The sequence below is a fragment of the Larimichthys crocea genome, chromosome XIX (assembly GCF_000972845.2).
Source record: "Larimichthys crocea isolate SSNF chromosome XIX, L_crocea_2.0, whole genome shotgun sequence".
Classification (NCBI taxonomy): Eukaryota; Metazoa; Chordata; class Actinopteri; family Sciaenidae; genus Larimichthys; species Larimichthys crocea.
Window position 1 is genome coordinate 10,601,156 of NC_040029.1, and position 16,352 is coordinate 10,617,507.

At 47.6% G+C, this 16,352-nt stretch overlaps 1 protein-coding gene across 1 annotated transcript in view; it reads left to right on the top strand.

Moving 5' to 3' along the window:
- The first annotated feature begins 1,134 nt into the window (after positions 1-1,134).
- Positions 1,135-16,352, top strand: part of LOC104928562 (POU domain, class 3, transcription factor 3-B) — a 127,055-nt gene continuing 111,837 nt past the window's right edge. Inside the window, exon 1 of the transcript XR_003464217.1 lies at positions 1,135-1,242. The gene's annotated coding sequence lies outside the window, so the exon portion shown is untranslated. The remainder of the gene's footprint in view (positions 1,243-16,352) is intronic.

A 16,352-nucleotide genomic window follows, 5' to 3' on the forward strand; every position in this document is an offset into this window, starting at 1 on the left:
ATCCTCGGGGGGCTTCAGCTAAAATAAGTCGTACTGTGACGGGAACAGAGGGACAGACAGAGGACGGCGTCATGAGAGCATGATTTCTCTGCTGATTGGAGACGCCATCACTGCAGATGTGTTGCCTCAGATGATGGAGGAGTTTGGAGTCAAATTAAAAATGGAGGTTAGTGATGAGGAGAGACTAACGCTGCGAGTGAATTCCCTCCGGTGTTGCAGAAAGTGAGGTCCCTCCTCTGTTTGCTGACAAGTAGGTAAAGTGTTGATTAGCATAGCACACTTAGGTTGAGAACATGTGGTCCATCAGAGAAAACTGCAGCCTGGGACATGTCGCTCCGTGTCTGCATATCATTTCACCAGTATTTACCCATAAGACCGTTCGAGTTGCAGCTCTCACTACATGTTTGTTGAGCCTACTTCTGCGTCCCAGAGGAGGTCGTGCCGGGTGTTCGGCACAAGTTTCTAAATTTCTGAAACTGTAGCAGACCGATGGGAGGTCTGTGCTGCGGCCCCGTCACTCCCTGCAGAGTGATGAGCAGCCTGCAGGGCGGCGCTCGACTGATGCCACAGACAATATAAGTGGGACGCTTTGGATTGGATGACTGTGGAGTGTGTGGCATGTCACATGTTTGCTCCATAATGACCCAGAGACGCTGAGACTGGATGCTATGGACAAACTTCTTGTTGTTGAAATAAAGGAAACAAAGACGCCTGCTGATGACCAGACGATGAACACCAAAGAGTTTTGTCGCTTGTCAGAACACAGGTCAGGACTGGACAAAGGTGACGGAGTCCTGATCTCAGAGCTGTAACGTAAATCTGTGTGTGTGTGTGTGTGTGTGTGTGTGTCTGCTGCTGTCAGTACGACACACACACTCAGAATAGTAAAGCAAACCTGACGAGTCTTTTTTTGATTGTCGCCTCATCGTACATGCTTACATTTATTCCAATGCAATGCCATTTTGTCTGTTTATTCGTCTTTCTGTGTGTTCTCTCTCACATATATATGAGTGTGTCTCTCTCTCTCTCTCTCTCTCTCTCTCTCTCTCTCTGTCTCTGTCTCTGTCTCTCTCTCTCTCTCTCTCTCTCTCTCTCTCTCTCTCTCTCTCTCTCTCTCTCTCTCTCTCTCTCTCTCGTCTCTCTGCGTCCATCACGTCTCTATAGAAGTCCACCCGCCTGCTCGCCCATCAACATGCCAACAGACAGTCGCACAATCCGTGGACGCCACTTCCTTTTGATATGGTAAAGCAATATTGTACTTCATCTCTCTTTTTATTTGCCCATTTGTGAGGGAGATGCCATTAGCGGTGTATTATGCTCCTCTGGCGGGGAGAAAATATCTCCAAAAGGAGAGTCGGCGGCTGCCCGCATCCTGCAACGCCTCATTAGTGCACTGCCTTGGAACAAACGTATCAACAATGTTCTGAGCTAATAAGCTTTTATATTCCCAGGCTATATGATGTAGAAAGAGGCAGAGCTGAAGGTCACGCCTGTGTTTGAACGCAGCAAGTGGCTCCGTGAGGGAATGATTTATCTGGAATTATTGCTGTGCTTTGCTCTGGAGAGTTGGTTATTGATGTGCGAGGTTGAAATGGCTTCTTCAAGAGACGGAGATATGGGAGCTTCAGTGGTGACACACACGGCTTCGCTATCATCAGCCGGACACATGCTCCTCTCTCTCTCTGCTTCATTTGATTCAGCCCGTCATCTCGTTTCATACGTGTAGCATGCATGAAGGTTTTGATTTTTCGAGGAAACTGTCCTGGAACCAAAACGTTCCTGACTAAATCCCAACTGGTGAAAAATGGCAGCTACACTTAGGACTGATGCTGTAGGTACCTTCAGCTTCATTCCACCTGCACATTTCCACTCAGCTTACTTCTTCTTTCAACATCTCTTGGCTTTGGCTGTCGTAAAATACCAGAGAACATCAGGATCTGGATGAGGTCCCTGAGCTTTGCTCAGCGGGGCTTTCCGTAGAAGCAACAACCCGAATTATTCCTCGGAAATGATGCTGCACTTTTTATTATTAGAATAAACAGACGCATCTTCACATGTTCACGACAGATCAGGACAAACATGCTGCAGTGATAAACTAATTATTCAACACCGGACGCCATGTCTGGGATGTTTGAATGTCGCATGAAATGTGAAGGAGGCCTGGGTGGATGGATGGAAGAGTCAACACTGACGAACCAACCTGCGACAGAGAAATGCTTTAACGGCGTTTTGAATGTTTCAGATGTCGACTTTAGATAATGCAGAACGTCACATTGCTTCATTGTCCGTGAAATATGTCAGTCGAACACGTCAGGTAAAGTCAGGTTTGGATGTTTCCCTGAGATTCAAAGAGCCTCTGATGTTTCAGGCATTAATCCATCGCAGAGGAGGAATAGTTACCCGACCCTCCGTCAGCGCTCCGTGATTCAGCTCCGCCACAAACACGTTGGAAAGTACAGCGACTGGAAAAACGTTCTCTCTCTCTCACCGCTGCTATCGCTCTCCCCACCTACACATTTAACCCTCGGCCCAATACAAGTTTCTGTCCCTTCTCTGGAAGTTGTTGAAAGGCATGCTGGAAAATGTAGAAAATCATTAACTGACATAGAAGTAGATATTTCAGCAGGACGGGCGGGCGGGGGGAAAATTCGGCACAGAAAATGCAAATTGCTTTACAAAATAACTCTTGGAGTGCATTCAACACACCCACAGATTAATGATATTTAATACTGAGAGTTTTTGTATGGAGCATTTTCCCCTTAACAATCACTGTATGTGGTTTGAATGAGTTCCTGTAACCTTATCTGCTCGCTGCGCGGATCGGAGTGTCGGCTAATTGCCTAAAATCCAAACGTCTGAATGTATGCAGCCCGTGCGGATAGACGGAGTCACAAACATAAAAACATACATCCAGCATCCCACTCCTCCCCTCCTGATTATTTGGAATCCACATTAAAATGCAATAACGAGCGAGGTAACAAACTAATTATCCCAATTAGCTCACTGTTCATGCAAGCAGGCCCTGCTGTATTTGTTATCATCCTACTATTCCAAAGGCGTCCTCTGGGGACCGCAGACTGCGTGCGCACGCCCGACATAGTCATGACCACTTTCCTGCAAAACATCTGGCCGTGCACGATGGGACGCCGAGACTTTCTTGTTTCTCCGCTCCGCCTGTCTTTCTAGTTTTGAGGTTTTTACCTCAGCGTTGCTTCTCTGCTATCAGGAGGTCTGCCTGCTTGAAGTTGCGCCGGTTTTCAGGCATTTCTCCCCCCTGTGTTTATTTGAGCGTTTGAACGTGTAGTCCTGGCGGGATTGTGGGAGTCGGAGTACTGTCAGGTCTAATTGCCGCGTGGTGTTTGGTAGGGAGACGGGCCTGATTAGGGAGGAGGTGAAGGAAAACATCATGTCCCCACTCTCTTCTTTCTCCATCTCACACATTTTCTGTCTCTCCAGCTCTCTTCTCTCCCCTCTTCTCTCCTCTCTCTGACTCTCTACATGACTACACAGAATGATGGCAGTCCTGCATGGCTCATTAACTGGCGGAGAGAGAGACGGACAGACACAAAAGGATAGGAGAAGAGAGAGGCGATGTAGAGAGGGCAGCCCACAGACTTCTCAAACACAGGTTACCACGGTGCTCGCCCGGCGTCCGCCGACTACATCAAAGCCTTTAGATGCCAGTCGAGGGGCAACACGAGCTGCCAAATGAGTTAGGAATATAGAAGGAGCAGGCAGGAAGTACTAAATGAGTTTTCTACATTTCATTTCTCTGATTTCCTTCAAACCTTTTGTCTGTTTTACCGCCTCTGCTTTCTTTCTTGCCACGTCACTCAAAACCTAATTTAAGAAATCGATGTCAGTGCCGGCACTGCAATTAGCTTGTCCAGCAGACGTGAATATAGTAAGTGTAATATTTGAGCAATCATGAAGTGTGAGCAGTGTCCCTGAAATGTGTTTTCATTCCACAGAACGCAAAAAGAAATGTTCTTCTTGTCGTAGGAGCGACGACCCCGGCGTGTCCACGTTCACTGTTGATGTTTAAATCATCAGCACAATCATTTATTAGCATTCATCACTCTGTTGTGGTTTATTCATACAGCAAGCTCATGTTTCACATTTCAATAAATGTGTTTTAATGCGCTGTTAGCCGTGGCCTTTTAACCACAGGAATGCTAATGAGGGCAGCTAACAAACGCTTGACTTCTCAATCTGAAGAGGTTACAGCATCTTAAAGACTCTTTATTCAGACATCTTCATTAAAGGTTGAACTCAGATGATGGAGAATAGCTGTGATTATAGTAATCCAGATTAATCTAGAGGTTTTTAAAGAGTAAGAACCTTTTTGTTTGTTACTGGAGTCTTTGGTAGCCTTGAACGTGTCTGCTTAAACAAAATGAATGTGACTTGTTTTACTCTTTCCATGATGTTGTCACTTCAGTTCGAGCAAGTAGCAAAAACGTCAGCGACCGTTCTTTGGCGGTGCACTAGAAGGATTATTTCTCGCTCATACTGAATCAGTTTCAAACATCGTGGTCCTCATTCATCACAAAAACATGCAAAAATAAAGTCCAGGTTGGAAAACCCAGAAGTTACCCTGTAGTTTCTATTCCACGCAGACGATACAGCGCTGTTTTGTTCCGTTGGTATTGAATGTGATCTGTATTGAAAGGCTCCTAGTAGCTGTTGAATAGACTTGAAGGTAAGGATGCTTTGGAGAGACAAGGCAGCTCTCTGTTCAGTGCTTTGTAAACCTCTTCCTAGATGAGAAGAGGCAAGAAAACCCACAAAGATGATATCAGCACGCTTGTGAAATAATCATCACAAGATCTTTTCCTGTTCTGAGTCATGGGGTGAAGGATAACGAGAGACAAACAGAGATGGAGAGGAGAGTGGAGATAGATAGGAGCAAGAGAGGAATGAAAAAAGAGAGAAGAGCAGGGCTTCAGAGACCGAGGGTGCAAGTCTAAATCTTTCATCCTTTCTCTGGGTTCAGGACGAGAGGAGAATTGTGGGTTGGATTATTGGTGCTAAGCCGCAGAAAGAGCTTAACTGTAGCTCTTCTCCTATGTTCTGAAGACAGGCAGCCTATCCACCTGACTCACTGCCAGACAGAAAAATCTGCAATCACGACTCACTGGCCTCTGAATGGAGTTATTGTGGACCCCAGGGTCATTTAATTTGCCGTTTAATTTCCTCCTTGAATAGAAGAATACTGTATCAATTTCTCCTGATCATCATTGTCGTCGTCATCGCTGTGCAAAAGCAACAATGACCTCAGTCACAAGAGAAAAACCTGCAGGTTTTGCCAGATCTACTGATTTTCTGTGCCGTTATCCGGGGACGGTTGCATGTGCGTTGAAAACTGTCTCGTTCAGCCCCTTCATGTTGACGTCGGCCTGTTATTCAGCTGGGAGATTCGACACGAGTCCAGGAGAAAACACTTGAAACACTATTAAGCCTGTAGTGGGGCTTGTGTGTGCCAGTTGTAAGCCTCCTCTTGTCAACACGACTGTAGGATGCACACAAGTGCACCGACTGGATGGAGAGCAAGGGAGAGGGACACACTCTGCAAAAAATGTCCGTCATAAGACGCTCGGCCTTGGTTTGTCTTTAACGAGGAACTTTCTGGACACCATTTCGTGTCTAAGTGACTAATTGAGGCGACGGATGTGTCGCTTCTGGAACAACGCAGATCCACTAAAGGCTCAGATTGTTTTTATTAATGTGTCTGCAACATTATGGAAAATATTCCTGCAGAAATGGATTTTGTTAAATGGTTAGATCCTTTTCGTTTAAGCAGAAACAGACGTTATAGCTCTGTTCATCGCCAACAAGACAAAAACAGACATTTTACGTGTTCGTCCAAGTTAGAAAATATCAATTTTTCCTTTTTAATCGACAATAATCAGTTTTAATCACTGAAAATTCATTTTTGCAGTTTGTGAGTTTAATAATCTGCTGAAAAAAGCAGAGGGTCACATCACTCTCTGGAAACATAAAGACTAAACGTTGCATGAAGGCCGATTTCTTTGTTTGTTTTCAACAAAAAAAAACCCGCTGCAGGATTAAATAACTGCCGGTGACGGATATTTCTTGCAGTGGTGGGAGCGATTGAGTTAGAGGAGAGATTGCTTGTCAGGGCCCTGATTTCGCCGTTCTCCGCTGATGACGATAATAATAACCATTCGCAGGAGTGGCAGCAAATGGGGAAGAGAGAGCATAGACGTCTTTTTAAAGAGGCGTACACGCAGTTACTTTCTGCAATCAAAACACGGATTTCTGAAGATGAGTCGGAGCAGAAAGCACACACACACACACACTCAGAGCAGAGCAAGTCATAGATTGCAGTGCACACATCCTGTTGTTTGCCATCGACAGAGGATATTAGCCTGGTATTTGTGTACAGTAATCAGGAGGCCCTTGACAGACTAGTCAAGGCAGAGACATCTGAGGAAAGATTGTGTGGTAATCAGGCTGCTGCGGTTTGAGGCGGGGGAGTGAAACCATGGAAGTCCGGCTGTTTTTAAGGCTGTGACATGAAGCATCTTCGGATTTAAACATTTTTAGTAGAATATGTTTCATATTTTTTGGTTTCCATGAGACGTCAGTGATCTGTTACCTGACAGGGAGGATGTACGTGAAGCTTTCTCTCTCCATATGTCACCAATCATCATGCTCACCCTGTTATACGTGTGTGTGCGTGTGTGTGTCCAGTACGTGCACACGGCGCTTTACAAACTGTGTTTTCCTGATACGCCGCTGCCTTCAGTTACTTCTCTTTCCTCCTTCCAGCGTCTTGTCATATGCACGATGACTCCCTCCCCCTCCCTCCTCCTCCCTCCCCCTCTCTCCTCCTCCCTCTGCCTCCCTCCTCCTCCCTCTCCTCCCACTATTCCCCCTCGACGCTTTTAATCTTGGGTTGATGATACTTGGTGGAAGCACTTAAGTTTCCGTGCCAGGTGTCTCCCCGTGCTTAACATCCCGAGCTCAGCTCCTGGTTTTCTGCAGCTCCTTTCGTCTCCCTCCTCACCGCCGGCTCCTGAACGCACAATAACATGGATATGAACGACATGCATGAAAGCAAACATTCATCTTAAGACATACAAGAGAGCAGCAGAGTTTATCTTTACATTTTATTTTAGCCACACTCTAAAATAAATCCTTCAACCTGTTACTGAAAGTTTGTCTTGAATCCTTGTTTGTTTGTGTAGCTTGTCACTTTGCTTCATCAGCATGAAGAAATCTAAAACTATGAGTTGATTTCAGAAAGCCGGATGACATTTTGCTACTTCAGGGGCAGAATTGACATTTTTGTTCTTGTCATTGTACTCTCTGCACATTGTAGCGTTCTGTAATCCTCCTCCAGTGACTTGCTGAGTCATATGTCGACTGTACAAAACGCTGTTTACAGCGAACATATCGTGTGTGTGTGTGTGTGTGTGTGTGTGTGTGTGTGTGTGGAATGAAGGCAGTGCTGAAGGAGTTTGCTTTAGTGTCGCTTTGTTCTTTAAAGACAGCGAGAGGAGGAAGGAGACGGAGGGATGAAAATGGGGAGAAATAAAGAGAGAGATAGCTCTCGTGTGTTTGTCGTATGTTTGTTTGTGTTGCCGCGGGGACCTCCTTTCTTTCTTCAACCCGTTTCCTCTCCCTCTTCTTTTTTCAGTCGCCGTCTGAATATTTTCTTCCTCTCCGTCATGTGTCTGCCGCCTGTCCAGGCAGCGCTCTCTGTTTCACTCTCGTCTGATGTCTCAATTAAAATGAATGTTCGGTCTGCTCAGATAAAGAAGAAAGAGGAGGAAAAAGCCTTTCCAGGAACAATGGCGGCTTCTTGCATATTGGTAACCAATCCTTCCTTGTCTGGGCCGCGCTCATGCTTCACAATATTGACAGCTCTAATGGCACGGCTCCTGTGAAGGGGGATTTTTTAAGAAGTGAGGTCTGAGCGAGCCGCGGCGCGTCTCGGACTGAATACAGATTTCAGGTCTTTTATTGTGGAAGGAATCACCTGACAAGTTTGGCTCTTCCTCAGTGTGTGGTAATGTGTGTGTGTGTGTGTGTGTGTGTGTGTGTGTGTGTGGTCATCCCAGGGAGTGGATGCACTCCGACCCCCCCCCACACCCCACCTCCTCCTCCGTCCTCCTTCCCGATGTTTCCTCGCCCTTGAGACGTCTTCATCCCCGGGCTCGGCGGTGGCGCTCCTCTGCCCCTTCATCAGGACAGAATGCTGGTGTCAGCACTGCCGCTCCCTTCCTCCTCCCCCTCCCCTCTTCCTTCCCCGCCCTCCTCCACCTTTGCCTTTATCTGTCGCTTCTTCTAAAGATGCTCTCTCCATCTCCGGTACCCCAGGGGTCAACTTGGTGAAGGAACAAGGGGGAGGGAACGAGGGGGGAACGCAGGGGATAGGTAGGAAGTAAAGGAGGAGGGAAGGGAGAGAAGCGAGCGGAGGGAGGGAGCACCTGACTTGAAGGCAGAAAGATAATTTTGGCCAGGCGGCTCTGTTTAAGGTTAAAGCCTCATTTGCATTTCAAAAGCGGCGGCCGGCCATGTTGCCACCTCAGGGACGCCATCGGACCGACCGGCGTGTCATTTAATGTCAGCAGGCAGCGGGCCTTGATGAAATTAATAGAGCAGCCTGTGATTGATAACGTCGCTGCTCGTCAACGCCACCGTCACGACCGCCCCCACCCCTCCACCCACCCACCCCCACCTTCAGGTGTCCACTGCAGCTCTTTGTAAGATCCCATCAGCCCTCGTCCGACTGATCTCCCAGCGAGGAGATCATCCTCTTCTGCTCGCCGACAGGACAATGCGAAGAAAAATAATCTGATGCTTTCAAGTAACCACGGTAACCTCAGCAGCTGTCATGGCTGCATTTCCTACTGTGAATGAAGCGTGTGCCTCAAGGCGACACATGACCAGAAGCCTGTGTGTAATCTCAGTGTACAGAGCAGCACTGAGTGTGTTGATGTGATAGTGCCACATAACATTAATGAGAGTTTCGAGCTTCAGTGGTGAGACGCCTGGCGTGTCTCTGGACACCACAGGTGCTGAAGACGCCCGGTCAAAGACCAAAACAAACAGACGTGCATGTTCATGTTTGCAGGTTGCAGCTCTGATTATTACCTGATTCATTAATTTATCTGTTTTAAAGTGAAATGCAAACTCGTGTCTGTGCAGTGAAACGTGTCACTCCAAAGCTCCCCAGCCTGAAACGACAAGAATCACTTAAACCTCTAAGTATGCTGATTCTAGATCAGCCACAACACTGTCTCCTGCACTCGACTGTCTCCGCCTGACGCCGTCAGTGTTTTGCAGCGATTTAAAAAAAACAAAAAAAAACATGAGCTTGAAGCCCAGACAGCGAGCCGAGGCCTCGAGAGAAAGTCAGAGATAAAGAGGCCCAGCAGGAGGTGTCAGTGCTGGGCACGGATGAAGCCGTTAGCTCATGCTAATGGATGTCCTGATCCTGGAGGTCGGCGGGTAACCGGGGTCGGACTCTGCACACCTTGATGAACCTCGCAGAAGAAGAGCAGGTGAGATGAAGGACGGGGAAATAGAAAGGCGAGGCAGCAAGAAAAGAAAGGCCCAGGGAGAAGAGAGATGAGAGCGAGAGATCTGCTCGTCCTGAAATGACTTGATGTGTTCTTGTCAGTCTTAATCTCTGGGTGCTGTGGAGGAGCTCGTGGGGAGGGGGCGAAGACGCACAGTAATCTCCTTCACAAGCAATGGACAGAGCTGTGCATTCACTTCCTCCGTCATCTCCAATCCACTTCATAAGACACACACACACACACACACACACCTCCTCTGAAGCAGCAGCGAAAACACAAAACAAGAGGTAGACGAAAAGGGTGATTCACATCCTCCTTTCTCCCTCTTTCTCTCTCATTCACTCATTTACATCAGCCATTATCTGCGTATATTGAAAGCGGCGAGATAAAGAGAGGGAGAGAAAAAAACAAGTGCCAGGGAGGGAGAAAAAAGAACAATAAAAGGAGGCAGAGGAGGCGCAGCGACGTTTGAATCAATTACATCCTAAAGAATCTTTCATTTGCATCCGTATCTGCTGCAAACCTGAACAAATGCCAGATGCCTTTGTGTGTCCAGTTATTTATAGAGGGTGTTTTTTCCTCTTGTAATTGTGCAGGAAATATCAAATTTGCATAGAGTGATTATTGTTGATTGTTTATCTAGCCGTCAGGACGTTTCAATATTCGAAGGCTGACAGGTTGTCAAGTACTTAAAACTCATTTATTTGGGGAAATTTGCATGTAATTTGGCGTTAATGAGGGGGATGTCTGTGGTCATGGATTAGATGCTTGCTGGAGATGCTGCAGGGAAAAGAGGGATTCTGGCTGACTGGCATTCCTCCACTTGAAACACACGCTTTATCCTCGGCTCGGTTGCCGGGGTGACGCTAACGCTACCTAGCGCCGTACACCCAAACAACAGAGGATTGTGTACAAACGCTTGGCATGGCTGTGGACTTTATAACAGAAGCAGAAGCCAGCCAGCGAGCGAGCGAGCACGGCGCTACACAGGAAGAATTGTGTTCTGTCACCCTGCAGGCCCGCCGCCTGAGCCCAGCGCTTGTAAACACAGTGCTTAGAGTATTTCTCAGCACAGCAGATGCTAACTTGTCTTCCCGAGCATATATTTTCATTTACTGTGAAGTCACAAATAAAAGGCGGTGTTAAAATAATGGCAGAGTCTCAAAAACGGACAAACAAAGCTAATAACATCCAGGTAAAAAACAGAATTATGTCGCATGCACCGATAGAAATTCAGCGTTGGCTCTGATGTTTCAAACTAAAAGCCTGCACGCATAGGAGCCCTTTGAACGTCTGCAAGACTTTTACTGTGAAAAATATGTGCCGAAAAAAAGCCTAATCCGAATCAAGCTCAGTTTGAACCAAGCGGCACCCTCGGTCTCTGTGAAGTGAAGCCACAAACTGCACTTCCTCAAACATCCACTCGAGGCTGGCTCCAAATGTTTCGATCAGCCACGAGCCAACACGCGGAGCTGTCCATGTGTCTGTGGATTTAAATGTTTCTCAGGAAGCTTTATTTTATATTCACTGACGAGCTGGGAGGGAGAATCCTGACTGTCTGAAGCCAACAGGAAGTGTCGAGTCTGCTTCTAGTGGAAGTTTCAGGGGTAGCAGTTTGTCTCCGACCCTCCACATCCCATTTGAAAGCCTGATTAATTGTATTTTAATAACGACTAGAGAGCAAATACCACCCATCCCAGCGACGTGGACGAGTGAAGCGGCTCCCAGCGGGGGGCTCCGTGTGCGCTGTTTGTTGCTGTTAACTGCATTGTCTTTCATTATCAGTCCCTGGCATCATCTTTCATCTAGGACGGGGCTGGACGCGGCGTGCTAATGAGTAAACATAGCTGGGGGCGATCAGAAAACACACACACACACACACAGACACACACACAGACACACACAAACCTGACTTTGATGAGTCGCTTGTTTGTTTATCTCGGCTTGAATTTCAAATTTCACCTGTCACCGGCAGGTTCAGACCTTGAGAGGACCGGCTCCAGCAGCGAACGTCTCTGGCTGGGATGAGATACGAGCCCGGGCTTCACGCCGCACAGCAGAGCATGAAACTTTGAGCGCGTGTTAAAACATTCAAGTTTTACCTTGAGCCCAAGGTCATGTTCAAAAAGAAGCCTCGGCTCACAGAGCGGCCGGCCGGCTGGCTGACTCGCCGTGAACATGAGAAATACAGTAGAAAGAGCTCGCCGGCACCCACAAAAGCAACTCCCACACCTCTGTGGCTCACTCAAAGTCACCTCCGCTCCAAGGTTAAACGCTCGCCGTATCCCCCTCTTAAATATAGATCTGTCCCCGAGTCGGGGCTGTAGCCTCTGCGAATACCAGCCACTTGGCGGATATATCCACTGTATGCATGTGTGTGTACGTGTGCCACTCTAATGTGCTTATATCTCTGTGAGTGAGAGCATATCTGTGTGTGTGTGTGTGTGTGTGTGTTCACGTTTTTTAAAAGGGTGAGTGAGGATAATCGCCCCCCAGCGCACCGGACTAAAAGGCCGGGTCAGAGTTTTTAAAGAGAAGCTATGTATTTCCCATCCCTGGATAACGGCGATGAAGTGGGCCCTTGTGACTCAACCTGAGAGCATGAAAAGGGCCTCAGAGGGGACCCGCCATCGCCGGCCCTCTCTTTATGGTCCTAACGGCTGCCTGAGCTCTCTTCCCCGACCGCAGGCGAGCGAGGGGAGAGAAAGGAGTGGAGTGGTGGAGAGCTCTCAGTGTTGTGCCTACCCGGCAGCCACTCTGCACCATGAAAGCTCAGGTAATGTCCCTGTTCAGCGTGATAACATTTCAAAGAACACCAACCTGTGTGTGTGTGTGTGTGTGTGTGTGTGTGTGTGTGTGAGCTGTTACAGGAGCTGCTGTAGCAGACTGTGGTTTAAGAAAAGTGTCCGCTCTGGTGTCCGTCTTTACTCGTCACTTTCTGTATTTAAGTGTTGGCGCGGGGCGAGGTCGTAAACCTGGAGCCAAACGTCGGCTGTAAAGAGATGGCTGCTGCCTCCAACACACCTTATTACCACCGCAGATATTCCATCACAGAGGACGGGAAGACGAGGTCTGCTGGGTTCAGCAGAGGGTCGGTTCTGAAGGTTATGTGGAAGGTCCATGCAGTTTGTTTTTTGTTCTTTAGGATTTATTTCTTTGAATGAATTAACTTGGAAATCTGAATAATTGTTGTATCTAGAGGAAGTTACCTTTGTCAGGTGTTCATCTCGGGTCAGGTTTGTGATTAAAAGCAGAGTGTAGGATTTAGTGACATCTAGTGGTGAGGTTGTAGATTACAACCAACTGAATACCTCCGTGTGAGGAGAAGCTGAACGTTTAGTTTGTCTGTTCCGGGCGACTGTAGAAACATGTCGGTTTTCTTCATCCCGGAGGACGTCAGAGGGAAAAGCAGCAAATATGTTGTGAATAAAATCTGAATGAAGTTCTGAAGTTGAGCTTTTGTAGAGTACTCAGTGAGGCCCGGCCAGAGATGACTGTAGCAGCCTCACAGTCACTCGTAGACCAGCTCGAGACATTTAGAAAGTTAAATCGGCACCAAACCAGAGAAAGTTTCATGTTCCTCAGAGCTCTTTCTCACGCGATGATTCAGGTGCTGTATGTCCAGAACCCGGCCGAACATCACGAGACACGTAAATGCTCCACTTTTCTGTCTCTTTGTGAGACGTGATGATTGTCAGTCACTGTCGGCGCTCTCGTCTCTCTCTCGTCCTATAAACAGGCGATCTGAGCTCTCGTGGGACGCTCAGCCAAGTCAGTTAATGTTGCTACTAGTCCGTGTCGTCGCTTGTCAGCATTACAGCGTTATTAATTCTTCTCGCCGTACAGTGTGTTGACAGCAGAGACAGCAGAATATGTAAAAGTTGACATGGCTGACATTGTGACAGGCTGACAGGATGTGAAGCAGAGGTTTATGTGTGCTTCACAGATGATCTATAAATAAGTGGTTTGGATGGGATCTATAAAGAGAGTGTACCCCATTAGTTTTTTCTTCTTTTCTGGGTTCTTCCTCTCTTTTCTTTTTATTCGACTACACCTCTCCCTCCCTCTCCGGCATCCGTCTCTCTCTGGATGGCTGCCTCGCTCTGTGCCTGTGTCTGGGAGTTGGCTGGGGCAGAAATAAACCACAGTAATGTCTTTGCTTTGCTGCTAATCTTGTCATAAGAAGGTGCGGCCCTGAGAGGATAGCTCCTCGCGTGTGATATCCTAATTTAAACATCAAAAGATTCCATCATTAGGAAGCGTGCGTCTAGCCCCAGTTTTCAAGGGAAATTATTACATCTTTCCGCCGCAGAAGTGTAATGCAGGAAGACATTTCTGTCACACACACACACACACACACACAAACCTCACCGGACTTGATGTTTGCGCACTTGAAGAAAAACATCATCATTAGCAGCTTTCTCTCGTGATAGACGGAGCGATGACTTTTGTGTCGCAGCCCACCGCGGGCTCTGATGATAGCCTTCGTTTGGAGTTTGGAGACGGAGGGGATGGGGATCTGCTAAGTGGGATGCGGCCCGCCTTCTGACAGCTTCTCCGGCGGGTCTCCCTCCGCTTCACAGCCGTCACGCAGAATCTGATGTATGGCATGCAGCGAGGGAGCATCGGGCACTATCACACCTGGTTAATATCGTCGTACACGGCGTAACAGGTGCACAGAGTAAACACACTGAGGTGTTAACGTTTATTAACAATGTGACTCTGCAGCATTTTAGCATCTTTCAGCTTTTTGTTTTGGTTTTACACTCTGTAACTTTACTGTTTCGGCTCATCAGCCGTCATCTGTTTCCAGATGCTGCAGGCAGCTGTTGTTAGCGCGACATCTACACGACCTGCACACCGTCACACGGTCTGCAATGCCACGTTTGTCCCGCTGGTTGTGCTTACAGCCTGAGAATCAATAAATGCAGATTCAAGGCCACAAATTTGAAGTGATTCACCAGTTCCTCAACAATAAAACCCAGATACATTCAAACAGACGTGGGGTATCATTTTATCTGATCACCGTCTCCTGTTGGCAGCTGTAGCTCCGACATTTCTGCTGCACAAAAGAAGAAATGAATCCACGCGTTTCTTTTGCAACGTCTCAGCCCAAATCTGGGCGTCCCTCACGATATCAGGCGTCGCGTTAATCTGAGACGCTCTGGCAGTGAAAACGTCTCTTTGAATCTGAAGTTGGTTAATAGGCTCTCCAACTGTTTGGCTCCCGTAATTCGAGTGTTCACAGGGGACGGCGCCCGGCGCATGTGATCTGTCGCTTCACAGCGGCACTTACGTGGAATTATTAGCTGACTGATGACGGATTTAAGAGTGAATCAAGAAATAGCATGTTCCATAAGAGAGCGCCATCAAAAGACCAAAGAGGTGTTTGCTCTCGCCGTCTCACTTTCAACTCTCTCTCTCTCTCTGCCTCTTTGTCTCTCTCTCTCTCTCTCTCTCTCTTCAGGAACGGCGCTACAGTACGTTTCAGTCGCTCTATGATTTATTCATTGTTGTGTTTTTTTTACCCCTTCTCCTTGAATGTTTGGTGGAGAGGACAGGAAACTTTGAACCAGAGTACAAAGCAATGTATATTTGGGTCACACATTTTTCACATTTCTTCTGAGAGCTCTCTCTCTCTCTCTCTCTCTCTCTCTCTCTCTCTCTCTCTCCTTACTTTGTCTCCCTCCCTCTCTTCTGAGAGCTTGTCTGGTGACTGGGTCGACTCCTCTCCTCTCCGCCACGTTCGTCCTTGAAGTGAGAATCAGCGGGGTGCCCCGATCCGAGGGGAGGCTGGCAGGGAGGGAGGGAGGGAGGCGAACAGGGCAAGAGGGGTTGGGAGCTAAATAATGGATGATTTCTTATTGAAATAAGGCCCGCTGAAAACAGAAGGAGCCAGCGTGTCATTACCTGGGAAACCGAGCAGGATGTTTAATCCTAAACCAGGCCATGGCCAAACCCTGCACCGCTTTACTGCCGCCGCCGCTGCTGCTCGGCAGATTCTTCCAAGCGACGTGTGATACCGAGCCTGCTTTTTTTTAGGTGTCATCACAAGCAGTGCAACACCTAATAGCGTTACGTCATTACGTCAGTGTGAAAGACGGAGCCGAGCCCGAGCAGCACGGCAACCGTGACTTTGACCTAACGCCGTCTCACCTCGTGCTGATTGACTCAGCAGTCATTATCCACCCTCCTCCGCCCGCGCCCGCCGCCACACCCAGACAAAACTTGTCTGGCCCTGAGCCGAGCTGGTAAAATATGAGCCGACACTGAACCCACGACACCACTTCTTCCCAGATACATTAGCAGCACTCCCCGAGCCTCACCTTCACCGCAGACGGCCCCGCGCACACGCAGTGCTCTTCAAATAATCATCATATTCACACCTAAGAGAAGTTGTATATATTTCTCTGGTGTGAACGCTGATAAATAACTAACGTGGTGTCAAGGAAGTCAAACGAAACGAGAGGATCGGGGTCGGACGCTGGGTTCTTTGAATTAATGCTGCTCCAGTGTCAGAAGTGTGAACAATCTTCCCCGTGTGCGAGACTGTCGCAATGTTTGCACAAGCTACTTTTTAGGAGTTAATTATTCCAGCCCCACATTTTCTGATGGTATTTTGAATTATGAATTCAGGAATAAGCAGGAAACTGCAAAACAAAATCAGGCTAACGATGTTAGCTGTAATTAAAATGGAGAAGTAGCAGGCTGCCACGCTATTGGCTTGGAGAGAGATGTATTAGCCAGGCATATGGTTATGATAATTAATCCCAGGACTACAGAGAAACAAATAAACAC